The sequence below is a fragment of the Hevea brasiliensis genome, chromosome 17 (assembly GCF_030052815.1).
Source record: "Hevea brasiliensis isolate MT/VB/25A 57/8 chromosome 17, ASM3005281v1, whole genome shotgun sequence".
Lineage (NCBI taxonomy): Eukaryota > Viridiplantae > Streptophyta > Magnoliopsida > Malpighiales > Euphorbiaceae > Hevea > Hevea brasiliensis.
In genome coordinates, this window is record NC_079509.1 from 15,569,119 (window position 1) to 15,581,898 (window position 12,780).

Consider the following 12,780-nt stretch of genomic DNA (forward strand, 5'->3'; position numbering starts at 1 on the left):
TTCTGCACTCTCTTGTTTTTCACTCCCATCGCCTTTTTCATTTTCTCTCTTCTCACTGTTTTCACTCTTCTCATCATTTATAACTTTTCCACTTCTTAAAGTAATAGCTTGACACTGCTCTCTTGGATTTTCTGGTTGACTTGGAAGCTTTCCAAAAGACTTGGCACTTGAGGAGGATGCTTGTTGTGCAATCTGGTTTTCCAGCATTCTGTTGTGTGTTTGCATCTGTTCCAGCCTTGCTTTCACCTCTCTCATCTCCTCATCATGCTTATTTTGGTTAGCAAGTATCTGTTGTAATAAAGCTTCAGTGGTGGAATTTCGTTCTTGCTGTTTTGGTGGAGGGTTCATATTTTCCTACTGAAAATTAGGCAGTGGTTGCCTATTTTGCTGATATGGAACTCCTTGTTGCTGTTGTGGTTGAAAATTCTGATTTTGAACTTGATTTTGCTGATTTCCCCATGAAAAGTTGGGATGATTCCTCCAATTTGGATTGTAAGTTTGAGAATAAGGATTCCCCATTTGCTTGTTTCCATAATTACCAACATATGCTGCTTGTTCTCCATAATCTACTCCACAGCTGGTTGTTTCCTCTGCATAAGCCACTTGTTGTGAACTTCCAGCTGATGATGATGAACTAACCAACATACTCAAATCTTCCATCTTCTTAGCAAGGACATTTGTAAGTGCATCAAATTTTGCATTAATCATGTTGAATGGGTCAAGATCATACAGTCCAAAGAAATTGCCTCTTTTGATTTTGAGCTGGTCCTCTTGGACTACTCCAAAGATGAGTGTTCTTTGCAATTTTCTCCAACAGCTCATAAGCTTCATCTTCATGCTTAATAATAAATTCTCCTCCTGTTTGAGCATCAATAATCCCTCTGATTGCAGGAGTGACATTTGTGTAAAAATTCTGATTTATCATCCATTTTGGAATGGCATGATGTGGGCATAATCTCTCTAATTCCTTCCATCTCATCCATGACTCATAGAGAGTTTCATCTTCTCTTAGTCTGAAAGCTGTCATTTGATTCCTCAGCTCTTGAGTTTTTCCAGGTGGAAAATATTGTGCAAGAAATGCATCAGTGAGTTGCTCCCAATTTGTGATGGAGTTGTGAGGTAAAGAATCAAGCCAATCCAGTGCTCTATCTTTCAAAGAGAATGGGAATAGCTTCAATCTTGCTGCATCATCGACACTCCGTGTTGTTTTTCATGTCACAAATCATAGCAAACTTCTTCAGGTGTGTGTGTGGATTTTCAGAAGGATGTCCTCCAAATTGAGAATTTTGAATCATTTGAAGAACTCCAAAATCCATCTTGTAACTATTTGCATCAATCCTTGGTCTTGCTATGCTCTCCCTCAAGTCATCAAAACGAGGAAAAGCATGATCCATCATACTTCCCCTAGGCACGTTTGCATTAACAACTTCTTCTCCTTGGGCTTCATTTTCTTTGTTTTGAACATTTCCAAGATTACCAACACCAATTCTAATTCTTTCATCACCATATCCGCTTCAATTTCGGTTTCTCTCAAAGCTTCCTTCCTTTTTCTCGGTTTCTTTCTTGTTGGCCTTACAAAATTTCTCTATTTCAGATTGAACAATAAGGATGTATCACTTGAGCTTCTAGCTCTTCTCATAAAAGATTAAAAGTACCTGAAAAAGAACAAACAAACACAAAAATGAAAAGATAACAAAAATAAAACTATAATCAACTAAAATAATCAAGAATTCAATCTTAAACAAACAACTCCCCGGTAACGGCGCCAAAAACTTGATGCATCCCTACCGCAAGTGCACGGGTCGTACAAGTAGTATAGAAAAATATCGATCCCACGAGGAGTTGTGTTAATGATTGAATTTTCGATATAAAATTTGACTATATCGAAGTATCTATGAAATTAAAGAAGTGAATTGATGAGTAATGGAGCGTAAAATCTATATGTGCAAAATCAATATTCTATTTAACAATGTATTGCGTTAAACTAAAATTGCATCAAATTGAAATAAGCGAGTTCAAATATGGCAATATTGAAAATGGCAAGCAATTAAATTCAATTGAAAATTAACAATGGTAAAAGGTGATTCCGAGTTCGGATTTCATATTCGAGCTATTTTGGGATTTTAAATTGGTTATCCAATCTTATGAAACTAATGGGTTTTAAGGAGATTAATTCTTAAATCCTTTGAATTCCCTTTCGAGTGAGACAAAGAGTGCCTTAATCAAACTAATCCTACTTTCATGGAGTTAGAATTAATTAAGACCCATTAAGTTCTTTAATTAATCATGAATCCTCTTAATCCTTAGCCTATTTCTAGGTCTAAGTTAATTAAGTCCAATTTCTTGATTATCTATCACAAGGCCTTCTCCTTTCGGTGCTTCAACCATGGATTAAGAACATCACTTAATGGGATCCTACACTAAGCATGTCATTAAGCATACAAGAAATGAATAAAACTCATTAAGACCACAAAATATGGATTACCCAATCAAGATCCACAAAATATCTCAAATATTACAACCCTTACTCCAGAATCAAAAGTAAACTACTCACTATCCATAATGCTTACAAGATATGATGAGTTCAAATGGAAATAAAGCTTTAATCTAAGCTAAGAAGTAAGAAATTAAACACTAGAAATGTAGAAAAATATAAGGGAAGAAAGAAATCTGCAAATCTTGGTTGAAAATGGTGTGGAAGGTGAAGGTGACTCTTCAAATTCTGCTCAGCCCCCCTCCTTTTCTTCTTTGCTCCTTGTCTTTCCTTTAAAATGGGAAAATGAGACTATTTATAGCATTTTTCTGACACGGAGCCCTAAAATGGTATGTTCTAGGAGGAATTATTTGAGGGAATCTCCTGCCAGCTCATTAATGAACTCTTCATGGGACTGCATAAGTGGACTGCATAAGTTATGCAATCCCTTATGCGCTTTCACTGGTTCGGGTCACTTATGCGGTCGCATGACTTGGTGCATAGGTTATGCACAATCCCGTGAAGGTGCATAAGGGAGGCGAGAATGTGCATAAGCTATGCAGTCTCCTTATGCACATTTCGGCTGGTTCTGGAACAGTGATCTTTCTCCTTATGCAGATCTGCATAGCTTATGCGGCAAGTTATGCACAGTTTGGTCAATGCATATTTCAGCTTGAAAACCTGTTTTTGACATCTTTTGGCTGTAGGAGACACTCCTCAATGGCAAAATTCTCTTCAGTCCTTCAAAAACACCATTTTTCCTACAAAACAAAGTAAAAATTACAAATTAATGCAAAATTGACAACTATGAAAAACTAACTAATTTACTAATGAAATTAGCTAAAGATAACTAATAATAGAATAAAATGGCTATAAAATTAGACCTAAATGACTATGCAAAATGTATGCATCAAATACCCCCAAACTCAAGCTTTTGCTTGTCCTCAAGCAAACTTTAAAATGTGGTGCAAAGTTTTTAGGGGTGCCTTATCCAAAGAGTTATGAAAATTACCAATTGAAGTAACTTAACACACCTTCAGCCATACCAGCAATCCATATACCCATCCTTCAAAATGCAAAGAATTTAATGCTTATCCAAGCTTTCACCGCTTAGCCATCAAGTCAATTATCATTCAAAATCTCCAAACCAACCAATCAAAAGAGAGGGTCATGCTCAAAAGGAATTCTAGAACAATCAATAGTCAAAGTGTCTCTATATGGAATGATGGAATTGAATGAATGAATGAATAGTTTTCCAATCCCATAGGCAAATTCCCCACTCCTATCTCCACTAATGTAGCAAGTACTTTCAAGAGATCAAAGGTCTTTTTAGGGATGTAATGGGGTTCAAAATGAGGCTAAGAAGAAGAATGGGTAAAAAGTATTCAAAGCATGAGAATATGTTGCAATTTTGAAACATAAGGTACACTTTATTATATTTTTTTTTCTCTTTTTTTATATGGGAGAGAGAAATACACAATGAGGATTGTCAAGTGCTAGCATAGTTTACAAAACACATAAAAATGGAGGGACATTTTGATACTTTAACTTGTATTTTGCATTTTCTTTTGATAATTGTCCCTAAAAAAAAATGCCACCCCCAAACTCATTTCTTTTAATACTTTGGGTGGATTTCTTTCATTTTGAATGGCAATAGTGAAAAGCACATATACTAGCACTTTTACAAGATGACAAGCACTTCTTCTCCCTTTTATTGTATATTTTTTTCTTTTTTTTATTTTTATTTTTATTTTTTTTAGAAAGTGTACCTAATATTCAATATTATTCTCATGAAAAGGGTTGGAGTGTTTGGTTCATTGGCTAGGTAGCAATAAGGATTTCAAGAAAAATTAGGGATAAAAAGGCTCAAAGGGGTTTTCAAAGGTCAATTTTAATTAGGAAAAAGGCCAAAGGTTTAAAATGAGAGGGTTTAAATCAAAGAATGCCTAATCATTTCTCTTTTCAAGTATAAGCTGGTATTTCGCCTTGAAAGGTTTAGAAAATTTGTTCTAGGATTGGTGAGACATCATTTGACTACCTTATATCCAATAACTCCCTCTAAACACTTCCATCTCCAAATGACTAGTTGGGTGGCTTTTTGGCTAAGAAGATATAGGCAAGGGATAACACTTTAAAACTTTGCACCTTTTAGGAAACTTTCAATCCACAAACCCAACTAAAGGTAAGTCAAATCACTCTCATAGGCACATTTCAATACTCAAGGGATTTGGCAAAAGATTTTAATGCATGATGCATGATTCCTAAAATGAGTAATGCATTAACTAAATGGAGGGAGTCTATTTGTATTCAATTTGTACAATTTCTAAGTGATGTATAATGTGTGTGTAAATGTGTAATGAATATGTATGTATGGATGTATATGTAAAATATTTACAATATATGTAAATGAAATGGGATGAGATGCTCTTATACTCAAAATGTGAAAAATGAAGCAAAAATTAAGCAAAAATCAGAATGTGCACCCCCAAACTCAAAATTGGACATTGTCCTCAATGTCTCAAGCAATGTATTAGCAAAAGTCAAAGCAAATAGTAATTACCAGGAATTGTAAAGATTAAGAGCAAGAAGAAAGTGTTACCTGGTATGTAGCAGATGAGAATTCAAGATAAAGGGATGCATAAGAAACTGCATAGGTCATGCAGAGTTAAGAGCTGTGCAGGACATGTGCATAAGTAAGGTGCATAAGCCGTGCGGTGCTGCATAAGAGGCAATATATGTTGCATAGGCTATGCAGGACAGTTGCATAAGGGGAATACAACCTGTGCAGTGCTGCATAAGTAGCAGAAAGGGTTGCACAGGCTGTGCAAAACAGTTGCATGAGGAAATTCATAGCCTGTGCAGTGTATACAAAAGCTGCTGCATGGGAATTGGCAAGGGAAATGTACAACCAGTAGTAGAAGTATTGAAATATATACAGAGTATGGTCAAATATGTACAAAAGGGCAATAAGTGTAATGAAAATTAAAGAAGACTAATGTAATAGCTATTCAATAAAACTTCAAGAAAAACAGAATTTAAAACAAACTAATTCAAAACAAACAAACATAATTTGAAACAAACTAGAAATGTTTGAACATATTTACAAAGAAAAGGTCCTACAAGATTGAACAAAAGTAAAACAAACACTAATCTATGTCTATTGTTTTGCCTTTGTCCAAGGATGTTGCTAAGGGGCTGGTGGCTGCTGCTGGCTGTCGAAAGGATGGTGCTGGAGGAGGTGATGGAGGTGGGGGTGGCATGCCCAAAAAGATCATGAGTTGCTTCACCATCTCCTTCAGTTCTTTCTGCTTGTCCCTGGTTTCCATGACAAGGTCAAATAGTTGATCATGACGATCCTTGAGTGTATCAAGACCAGTGTCAAGCTTCCTATCCACAAAGAATATATCATCACTAAGCCTTTCAAGATAGGTGAATAAGGCTTTAGTGTTGAATGCAGGAGGTGCTGTGGATGAGGAAGGTTCATCTGTAGGAGGTATGGGCTGAGCAGAGGTAGCTAGAATGTCCTGAGCAGGCTGAGGGGGTGGGGTAGGTGTAGTAGGGTGCTGTGAGACTGGTGTGAAAGGTTGGGTTTCTAGTTGTGCAATAGGCCTGGCCACTGCAGGTGGACAGGATCAAAACATGACAAATTGAACCCTGCTTTGGTTAAGTGTGCAAGATCAAAATATGAAGTGTCCTCAAGTGCTGGTATTAAGTGCTCTGCAGGATTAAAACCAAAATGCTTGGCTATGACAGTGATGAGCCCACCCCAAAACAATGTCACCTATGGATTTGGTGGCATATGCAGCACATGCTCACAAAAGAAATAACCAGGAGAAACTTTAACTTTGTGAAATGCACACCATAACATAAAAAGTTCAGATTTTCCCACAAAGACTGTAACTAGTCCCTCTCGCCCAATATGGTGCTAGCCATCACCTATGAATAAACCTAAGTGTGGTCAAGGATTTGGGATGTTTTGATCTTCCAAAGAGAAAGTTTGAGGTTGGTTTGTTATGATTCTCCAAAATTGGGCAGCATTCCAAATGCCTTTGTTGGCTACCTCTACTCCAAAGATGTCGTACTCTAAAGAAACCATCAATTGCAAAAACAAAAATGCTATGAAATTGGTCCAATGACAGCTCTCTATTTTGCCCGAAGCCTCTAAATTTCAAAATTGGCTTTTGGACTACATCATGCAAGTTGAGGGTAGCCGTGACTGAAGAAATAAACTCCAAAACTAGAATTGGATAAACTACCTCTTGATTATGCACAAATTCTCCAACCCATACCATCAAGATATGCAACTACATTGTCAAATAAACCAAGAGATTGTAAAGCATCACAGATATATACCTAGTGAGTTGTACCTTCCTATCCTTAAGTCGCTTAAAAGCTGCTTTTTGAATCGTATCAGGGAGAGGCCAGGGTAGCTTTGATACAAATGAGGTTGCCGAAATTGTATTTTTGATGGAAGAGGTTTTAGAGGCTGGTGCTTTTGGCATTTGGGGAGGAGGTTCCGACAATGGGGTGGGTGGGTCTTTGCGCTTGGACAGAGGAGGAGCAGAGGACATGGGTCGCATGATTTGGACCGGATTTTGCGTTTGTAGGTGGTTGGGGGTGGTGGTGGGGTGTCGCCAGGAGGAGGAATGGGGTGGGGTGTATCGTGGAAATTGGAGAGACTTCGAGAGGAGAAGCGGGGCGGGAATGTGGAGGGGAACCCATTGGCGATGGGAAGATGGAAAAGATAATGGGGAAAGAAGAAAATCAAGAAGAGTGAGAATTAGGGCAAATGTAGTGAAAATCGAAATGGAGAAGGTGTGAGAAGAAGTTATGCCGAATGAGGATTTTGAGAGAGGAAGGGAAGTGAACAGGGTTTATCGGGTTGAAGGTGGGAAAGAAAAAGGAAAAATTTTGATTTAAATGAGTTATGTAAAAGACGCATAAGTGAAAAATGATTTATGCATAACCTATGCAATCGCTCGCAGTATTGAAAGCTTAGGTTAGTGGTCATGCAGTTGTGCATGAGTCATGCACCTTCCTTATGCAAGCTTCGTGACCCTAGAAATTTTGAGGAGCGAAGTCATGCGGGAGTGCATAAGTTATGCACTCCTTATGCATCTCTCGGCGTATGGTTTTTCGTAAAAGCGGGTCATGCGTATGCATAGGTTATGCACTCGCTCATGCAATCGCTCGCAATTTTTGGAATTTTGGTTGGTGGTCATGCAGATGTGCATAAGCTATGCACTCGCTTATGCACTCTTCGGTGGGTTTTGAAATTCGTAATCTTTGGTTATGCGTATGCATAAGCTATGCACATTGCTTATGCAGTCTCGGTAACTTTTGGAATTTTCTCGATTTGGTCATGCGTATGCATAGGTTATGCACTCGCTTATGCACCCCTGCATTGGAAATTCGAGTTTTTGGTTATGCGTATGCATAGGTTATGCACTCGCTTATGCAACCCTCGCAAGTTTGATTTTTATGGGTTTTCGTCATGCGTATGCATAGGTTATGCACTCGCTTATGCACCCTCGCACTGGAAATTCGTAGTTTTTGGTTATGCGTATGCATAGGTTATGCACTCGCTTATGCAAACTTTGGCAGAGAGAGAAAATGAAGAATTTGAGGTTATGCAAATGTGCATAGGTCATGCACTCTGCTTATGCAAGTTTCTGGAGATGTGAAATTTGACAAAATTAGGCTATGCAGAGTTGCATAAGCTATGCACTCTCCTTATGCACTTGCAATAAAGGTGAAAAATGGCAAGAATTGTGGTTATGCAGGATTGCATAAGCTATGCAGTTGCTTATGCACAATTTAACAAGATCAAGAATGCAATAGAACATGGATTGCAAGTGTGAAAAATACCCTAGAATGAGGAAATATAATTCCATGAAGCATAAACCATGAGAATTTTTCATCAAAAACACATCAATATATACAAAGTTCATAAAAAATGCATCACACAGGCATGTAGACATTGATCTTACATAAAAGACCTTTGAGAGCTATGCCATTTTGACTCAAATTCTGCAAATCAACATTCAGCACATAAAACTCCATAAAAAAATCTGCATAAAGTTGCATCTAACCACAAATGAGAAATGAACTCTCCAAGATTTGCCAAGAAAATGCAGCATTTCTGCCTTGTATCCTATAACCCAAAGAAGCTCAAAACAGCAAAAATGACTCACTTACCACCATATTAACATTAAAAGCACAAGTAAAAAAAAAAAAAAATACACACCCAACCTCACCAAGAACTTAAGTGATCTGCTGCAGATTTTATTTTTCTGCTTTGCATAAACCAGATAGCAACTTCAGCAGTTCACCAACCTTCCTCCATTTATATACATCCAACCTCACCAAAAATACAAGCCATTTGCTGCAGACACCCTTTTTGTCAAGATTTGATTTTTCCTCTGCATGAACTAGTTTGCAGCTCCTGCACAGATTATGCAAAGAAAACTTATCGCTTCTTTTAAAGGACAAAATTTTTCAAGTTAAGAATTACTTCCCAACAGCTTCACCAAATTCTTCATTGAATTACATCTCCCACGGACAAGATTTAACAATGTAAAAAATGGAATTTGGGGAGATTTAAGATAAAACAAAATCAATGAAAATGAAAGTAAATTATCAAAAGCAAAATAAAAGGACTTGGGATGCCTCCCAAGAGGGCTATTTTATAGTCCTTAGCTGGACTCTTCGTGAATTTCACTGAAAAGAGGTGAGGGATTGGAGAGCTTGTAACAGCTTGCTCCTATTATTGGGTCTCCGCTATGTAATGTTTCAATCTATGCCCATTGACCTTAAAATTCCTGTGATTTTTCACTCCAAATTTCAATTGCTCCATAAGGGAAAACCTTAGAAATTCTATATGGACCACCCACCTTGACTTGAGTTTTCCAGGAACAATTTCAATCTTGAGTTAAACAACAAAACTAAATCACCTTCTTTGAATTCCTTTTTCCTCGATGCTTATCATGCCAAACTTTAGTTCTTTCTTTGTAAATACGGCACTTTCATAAGCATCCATCCTCAATTCCTCAAGCTCATTAAGTTGTAACAACCTTTTTCACCAATTGCTTAAGATCAAAATTCAAGATCCGAATGGCCCAATATGCTCTATGTTCTAGCTCCACAGGTAAATGACAAGACTTACCATACACCAACCTAAAGGGAGTAGTTCCTATAGGGGTTTTGTAGGCAGTCCTATATGCCCATAAAGCATCATCTAGTTTAATAGACCAATCTTTCCTAGAATTGTTCACTGTTTTCTCCAAAAAATGCTTGAGCTCTCTGTTAGAAATTTCAACTTGTCCTGAAGTTTGAGGATGGTATGGGGTAGCTATCTTGTGTACTACACCATACTTCCTCATTAAGCTCTCAAATTGCTTATTACAAAAATGGGAACCCCCATCACTAATTATAGCCCTAGGAGCTCCAAATCTGCTCAAGACAAATTTCTTCAAAAATTTCACTACCACTCTAGCATCATTAGTTGGAGTTGCAATAGCTTCCACCCACTTTGACACATAGTCAACCCCAACTAAGATGTATCTATTACCATATGAAGGAGGGAATGGCCCCATAAAATCTATTCCCAAACATCAAATAATTCCACTTCAAGAATATTATTTAGGGCATTTGATCTCTTTTTGACAAATTTCCACTCCTTTGACATTTATCACAATCCAACACAAATTTCCTCACATCCTTAAAAAGATTTGGCCAAAAGAAACCAGCTTGCAAAATTTTACTAGCTGTCTTAGAGATGCCAAAATGACCTCTATAATCGTAAGCATGGCAATGATGCAAAATACTGCACCTCCTCTTCCAGAATACATCTTCTAAATAGACCATCACAACATCTCATAAAGAGTAAATGATCATCCAATATATAAAACTTCACCTCATGCAAAAAATTTTTCTTTTGTTGCCATTTCATACCTAGAGGTAAAACTCCACAAGATAGATAATTCACAAAGTCTCGCATACCAAGGTAGTTTAGCAACAAGAGAGAAAAGTTGTTCATCCAAGAAAAACTCATCAATAGGATTTCATCCAATTCTTCACCATCCAATTTCAACCTACTAAGATTATCAAGAACTACATTTTCAGCTCCTTTCTTATCTCTAATCTCCAAATCAAATTCTTGTAACATCGAATCCACCTAATGAGCCTAGGTTTGGCCTCCTTTTACTGAGCAAATACCGATAGCCGCATGATCTCAAAATATAACCACCTTTGAGTCAATAATGTAAGGTCCGAACTTTTCCAATGCAAAGACAATTGCCAAAAATTCCTTTTCGCTTGTTGCATAATTTGTTTGAGCCTCATCCAGTGTTCTACTAGCATAATAAATAGCATAAGCCTTTTTGTCCTTTCTTTGACCAAGAACAGCCCCAATTGCATAGTTGCTAGCATCACACATAATTTCAAAAGGTAGGCTCCAATCAGGTGGTTGCATGATTGGTGCAGTGATAAAAGCTTGCTTCAACTCGCAAAAGGCATCCAAACACTCTTGGTCAAATACAAATGGTGTGTCATTACTTAACAAATTAGACAAAGGTTTAGCTATTTTAGAAAAATCCTTGATAAAGCGACTGTAGAAACCTGCGTGTCCTAGGAAACTTCGAAATCCATTGACATTGGTAGGAGGAGCAATCTACTCTATCACTACAACTTTGGCTTTATCAACCTCTATACCACAGTTAGACACCAAATGTCCAAGCACTATCCCTTCCTGAACCATGAAATGACACTTTTCCCGCTTTAACACAAGGTCAAGATTCGCACATCGCCGCAAAATTTTAGAAAGGTTAGCCAAGCATATATCAAATGAAGATCCATAAATGTAAAAATCGCCCATAAAAACCTCCATTATGTCTTCAATGAAATCGAGAAGATTGCCATCATGCACCTTTGAAAAGTGGCTGGTTCTTTACATAACCCAAATGGGATCCTTATATAAGCAAAGGTTCCATATGGACAAGTAAATGTGGTTTTCTCTTGATCATTTGGATGGATAGGGATTTGAAAAACTCGAATATCCATCTAAATAGCAAAAGTAAGAATGCCTAGCTAGTCTTTCCAACATCTGATCAATGAAGGGAAGTGGAAAATGATCTTTTCTAGTGGCAACATTTAATTTACTGTAATCAATGCACATTCGACAACTAGTCACTGATCTGGTGGGAATTAATTCATTATTATAATTTTTGACAACTACCATTCCACACTTATTTGGGACAACATGTACTGTGCTCACCCAAGTACTATCTGAGATAGGGTAAATGATCCCTGCATCAAGCAACTTCAAAATTTCCTTTTTAACAACTTCTTTCATATTTGGGTTCAACCTCCTCTGATGTTCAATAGATGATTTACAATTTTCTTCCAAACTGATTCTATGCATGCAAAAGTGTGGGCTTATTCCCTTAATGTCATCTATGGTGTATCCCAAAACTTTCCTAAATTGTCTCAACACTCTTAACAACTTATCAGCCTCTAATGTACTCAAATTTGCATTTACAATTCTTGGATAAGTGTTATTAGTGCCAAGAAATTCATACCGAAATGAGAAGGAAGTTGCTTAAGTTCTACCTTAGGTGCATCTTCTTCCTTGAATGATGGTTGCTTAGATTCGACTTTTTCCTTTTGTGTGAGTTGAAAAACTGGAGCAGAAATGAATGGTGGACTTCCCTTTAAGTGTTGAGCATATGCAGCTACATGAGAGTTGTCATAATCTATGCCTCCTCCATGAACCAAACAATTTTCAAGTGGATCTTCTGAATATTTCTTTCTGAAGTGTTCTTCAACCAGCTCATCAATAATATCAACTCTCAAGCAAGTATCAGCTTCAGAATGATGCTTTTTCATAGTATTATTAATATTGAAAACCAATTGCTCTTCACCAACCCTAAGAGTTAATTTTTCTCCCTTAACATCAATCAATGCTCCTGCTGTAGCTAGAAAGGGTCTTCCCAAGATAATTGGAATATTAAAATCTTCCTCCATGTCCAAGATGACAAAGTCAACAGGTATGTAGAACTTCCCAACCTTCAAAGGCACATTCTCCAAAATCCCTTCAGGATACTTGATTGATCTGTCAGCTAACTGAAGAGAAATGTGGATTGGCTTTAGATCTCCCATGTTGAGCTTCTCATAGATGGAAAGGGGCATAAGGCTAACACTAGCCCCTAAATCACATAAAGCTTTTGTAGAACAAGACTCTCCAATGTGGCATGGAATTGAAAAACTCCCTGGATCCTTAAGCTTTGGAGGAAGTTTCCTTTGGAGGA

The 12,780-nt window shown here is 37.4% G+C and overlaps 1 non-coding gene across 1 annotated transcript; it reads left to right on the forward strand.

Annotated features, from left to right (window-relative positions):
- Positions 1 to 935: 935 nt before the first annotated feature.
- LOC131175662 (small nucleolar RNA R71) lies at positions 936 to 1,042 on the forward strand. Its single transcript, XR_009145854.1, has one exon. It is a non-coding gene; the product is annotated as a small nucleolar RNA R71 (small nucleolar RNA).
- The last annotated feature ends 11,738 nt before the right edge of the window (positions 1,043 to 12,780 follow it).